A 5,213-nucleotide genomic window follows, 5' to 3' on the forward strand; every position below is an offset into this window, starting at 1 on the left:
ATGCAAATAATTATAAAATACTGTAAATGTATATGTGGTTTTGAATCGGGTTGAATAGATAATTAAATAATTCAGATTAAATGAAATCTAAACCCTAGTGCATTCATTAATTAATCTTTCTCCCAAAGAATTTAGTTTTCTATTTATTCTTCTTTTTATTTATCCACTTAACTAATTAATTCAACTTAGGCTAATTAAAATTGTTTTGGTATTGTGATCTAGTCCTCAGGATTGACACTCTTTTTATCACTATATGCATATTTGACTAGGGTGCACTTGCCCGAATTAATTGTGCATAAAACCACACATCAAGTTTTTGGCGTTGTTGCCAGGACTAGTTTATTGCATATCAAAACTACATAAATTAGCCTTAGATTGAACATCTTTTTGTTTTCTTTTAGGATTTGCAATTTTAATTTAATTTTATTATTTATTATTTTTTTCATCTTTTAGAAATTTTATTTTTAATTTTTTAATTTTTAGTATTTTTCTTTTTCTTTGTAGGTTTCAATGGTGCATGACATGGTTAGTGGTGGAGAATTGATACCCCTTGATCAAGAAATTGAAAAAACTCTTAAAAAGCAAAAGAAGGTGAAAAAAAAAACAAGATGGAGCAAGAACAACAGACTCAAAATAATCCAAGGACATTAAGCTCATATGTTACACCTACTTTGGATGGCACTACCTCAAGCATTAGGAGGCCCAATGTGCAAGCAAACAACTTCGAGATCAAGCCTGCAATTATTCAGATGATCTAGATGAGTGTACAATTTTCTAGCCCTAATGATGATCCTAACTCTCATATTGCTAATTTTCTTGAAATATGTGATACTTTTAGGCATAATGGAGTTAGTGAGGATGCAATTCGACTTAGGTTGTTTCTCTTTTCCTTGAAAGATAGAGCAAAAGAATGGCTTAATTCTCTTCCTGTAGGTTCTATTACTACATGGAATGATTTAGCACAAAAATTTTTATCTAAATATTTTCCACATTCTAAAACGGCTAAATTAAGGAATGACATAAGAACTTTTTCACAATTTTGTAATGAATCCTTATATGAGTCGTGGGAGAGATTTAAAGAAATGCTTAGGAAATGTCCTCACCATGGTCTACCTATTTAGATGCAAGTGCAAACTTTTTATAGTGGCATTAATCAATCTTCTCGTTCGATGTTAGATGCAACTGCAGGTGGTACCCTTATGAGGAAAACTCCTGAGGAAGCATATGAACTTTTGGAGGAGATGGCAGCCAACAGTTATCAATGGGACAATGAGAGAGCAAATAAAAAGGGAGTTGGAATTTATAATGTTGATTCTATCACTACTTTATCTGTAACATCCCATATCGAGCGATAGGAATGATCGGAACAACTTACCCAAATAGATCTATGCGAACTTTTCAGGGGGTCACCCATCCTTGAACTTTCCCATCTCAAGCATGCTTAACCCATGAGTTCTTTACCTGCATTCATCCCAAAAAGGTATTTAGTTAGTGTTATTTCATTCTTTACTTATCCTTGATATATACTACCCTTCGAGCCATCAAATTAGCCATAAAAACAGGTTTGTTCTTGCTTAAAGCATCGGCCACAACATTTGCCTTCCTAGGATGGTACTAGATTATATAATCGTAATCCTTCAAGAACTCCATCCATCGTCGTTGTCTCATATTCAAATCCTTTTGTGAAAATAGATGCCTTAAGCTTTTATGATCTGTAAAGACTTCGCACTCTTCTCTACACAAATAATGCTGCCAAAGTTTTAAGTCAAACACGACTGCGACCAACTCCAAATCATGGGTAGGATAGTGCTGCTCGTGATTTTTCAATTGCCGTGACCCATATGCTATCACCTTTCCATTTTGCATGAGGACACATCCCAAGCCAGTTTTGGAAGCATTGGTATAAACTGTGAACCCTCTTGTTCCACAAGGCATAGCTAAAATGGGAGTAGAGGTTAGTCTCCTCTTGAGTTCATCAAAACTATGCTCACATGCCATATTCCATTCGAACTTAATTCCCTTTTTCGTCAACTGGGTAAGGGGTAAAGCGATACGAGAAAATCTTTCAACATACTTCCTATAATAACCTGCTAGCCCCCAAAAGCTACGTACCTCAGTTACGGTCTTGGGTTGTTTCCAATCTTTTATCGCTTCAACTTTTGAAGGATCCACTACTACTTCTTCTTCTGATATAACATGACATAGGAAAGCTATTTGGGTTAGCCAAAACTCACATTTTGAAAACTTGGCATACAATTGATGCCCTTGTAATGTCTTTAGGACCATTCCAAGTGTTGCTCGTGTTCTTCTCTGCTAGTTGAATAGATTAAAATATCATCAATGAACACAATCACAAGCTGGTCCAGGTAGGGTTTGAATATCCTATTCATCAAGTCCATGAAAGCTGCGGGTGCATTAGTAAACCTAAATGGCATCACCAAATATTCATAATGTCCATACCGAGATCTAAAGGTAGTCTTTGTTACGTCCTCCTTCCTAATCCTCAGTTGGTAGTATCCCGATCTCAAATCTATCTTTGAAAATAACTTGGCACCTTATAACTGATCAAACAACTCATCAATTCTAGGGAGTGGGTACTTGTTTTTAATGGTTACCTTATTCAGTTGGCGGTGAATGTGATTCCTAAAAGAATGTCTTTCTATGTCGTTGGCTTGGTGATTCATTCTCATCTGGTGGAACAAATCCGGCAAGCTACTCTAAAAGACTTAAGGGTGAGATTGTGGGTGGACGACCAGGGAAAGGTCAAAAACCCTAACTTCGATTTTTCTGAAGGAATATTACGATTTGCAGACCAAATCTATGTGCCTAGAGTCAAGGAATTGAGGCAAACCATATTGGATGAAGCACATCGAGCCAAGTACACGATCCACCCCAGTGCTACCAAGATGTATAGAGATTTGAGGAATTTGTATTTATGGCCAGGAATGAAGAAAGACATAGCTCAGCATATAACCCGATGTGACACTTGCCAAAGGATAAAGATCGAACATTAAAGACCTGCTGGGAAGCTCCAGCCTCTAGAAATTCCTAAGTGGAAATGAGAGCATATCACAATGGATTTTGTTACAGGGTTGCCAAGAGGACCCACGGGAAATGACGCGATATGGGTAGTAGTGGATAGACTAACAAAGTTCGCTCATTTCCTACCCATGAAGATAGGATAACCTATCAGCAAGTTGGCCCAGTTATACATAAAGGAGATAATCAGGCTGCATGTGACTCTGGTAAGTATAGTGTCCAATAGAGATCCAAGATTTACTTCTTGGTTTTGGGAGAGTTTACAAAAGTGTTTGGGAACCCAGCTGCGGCTAAGCACGGTGTATCATCCCCAAACAGATGGGCAGTCAGAACGAACAATTCAAACTATGGAGGACATGCTGCGAGCTTGTGTAATCAATTTTTCAAAGAGATGGGAGGAGCACATACCTCTGATTGAATTTGCATACAATAACAGTTATCATAGTAGTATTGGTATGGCTCCATACGAGGCTCTCTATGGTTGAAAGTGGAGGACGCCTTTATGTTGGACCGAGGTCGGGGAAAGGCAACTTTTGGGACCTAAGATAGCACAACAAACGAATGAGAAGATTAAAGTGATTTAGGAGAAAATTAAGGCCGTCCAAAGCCGACAAAGATCATATGCAGATAATTAGAGAAGGAATTTGGAATTTCAAATCGGAGATAAGGCATACTTGAATGTCTTGTGCAAAGGAAAGAAACAAGGAAAGTTAGGCCCATGATACATTGGGCCGTACGAGATTTTGGAACGTATTGGGCCAGTAGCATATCGGTTGGCGTTACCCCCAGCGATGTCTGACATACACGATGTATTCCATGTATCTTGTCTATGAAAGTGCGAACCCAATCCTTCTTAGAAAATTCCAGAAGAAACGAATGAACTACAAGGAAACTTGACCTACCTCAAAGAACCAATTGAAGTCTTAGACCGAAAATAGCAAGTGTTGAGAAGCAAAGTAATACCATTGGTGAAGGTATTATGGAAACACCATAACATTGAAAAGGCCACTTGGGAGAGAGAAGAAGAAATGCGTTGGAAGTTCTCGCACCTCTTTGACCATATGGAGTCCTGAGATGAATTTCGAGGAAAAAATTATTTTTAAGGGGGGGAAGATGTAATTCCCGAATTCCTTGAAAGATATTGTTGTTAAAGGAATAAGGTATCTCTTGAAAATAGGGATATTAGAGTGTATGTATAGTTTTTAGGAAAATTTTTGGAAACAAATGCAAAATTTCCAAAAGACTTTGGAGGCAAATGCAAGAGACTTTTATTCTAAAGGCTTTAGGTGGATTCAAGGCAAGTTTAAGGGTTTAAGTGAAAAAGAAGCAAAGTGCCTTGGGTCAAAATGTCATTTCTTGAAAACTTAAAAATATCTTTTAACTAAATACTTAGGACAACCAAATAATCCAACAAATAGTTAAAAATTCGTGATGACACACAAAAATCAAGGGACAAGTGGTGCCATGTGGTGAAAGTCATGATGAGCTCTTATTTCGAGGCGACACGTGGCCCGACTCGACTTGTTGAACTTTCCTATAAATATAAGGCTTTTGGGGGGGGGGGGATTCCTTTGGGAATTATTCAAGAGGAAAAAGAAGGGGATTTTGAGAGAGAAAATGCTGCCAAAGGAAGGAGGAAAATTCTATAAAAAACGGGGAGGAAAATGCCTCATCGGAAAGTTCGGGCCACCACCGTAAAATGTGCCAAATGACATCAAAACCACAAGGTAAGTTTGATTTCTTTTTATAATCTAGTAAAAGGTTGAATAAGGGAGTCATATGATAGAAAGGGGGTCGAAACGAAGGAAAAAATGGCATAAAACAGCATACCAGAATTACTGTGCTGGGGAAGGTTCAGCGCGTTCACTACACACGCCGCTTGCCTGCTGCGCATACAAGCGCATGAGGGGACTTCCCTAGGTGCGTGTGGGGCTCCCCTACCCTACTATTTCATAGTTATAACCCCCTAATTTATGTCTATGACTCTGTGTAAAATATTCTTGTCTTGAGCTACAAAAACTTGTGATATTTGCAGAAAACCATTCCTGAACACTGTAAACAGTGCACTGTCAAGTCCAAAACAACAAGGTGAGTGTTTCTTGCATATTTTTGCTATGTCCCGATCATTTTGGCTTCATATGGGTAAGGGTGTTAACTTACATAGCATGCTTTTT

General features: G+C 38.0%; 1 non-coding gene across 1 annotated transcript; it reads right to left on the reverse strand.

Moving 5' to 3' along the window:
* Window positions 1–1,004: 1,004 nt before the first annotated feature.
* On the reverse strand, window positions 1,005–1,111 carry LOC127789386 (small nucleolar RNA R71). Its single transcript, XR_008020562.1, has one exon. It is a non-coding gene; the product is annotated as a small nucleolar RNA R71 (small nucleolar RNA).
* Between the last annotated feature and the right edge of the window lie 4,102 nt (window positions 1,112–5,213).

Source organism: Diospyros lotus, chromosome 13 (assembly GCF_014633365.1).
Source record: "Diospyros lotus cultivar Yz01 chromosome 13, ASM1463336v1, whole genome shotgun sequence".
NCBI lineage: Eukaryota > Viridiplantae > Streptophyta > Magnoliopsida > Ericales > Ebenaceae > Diospyros > Diospyros lotus.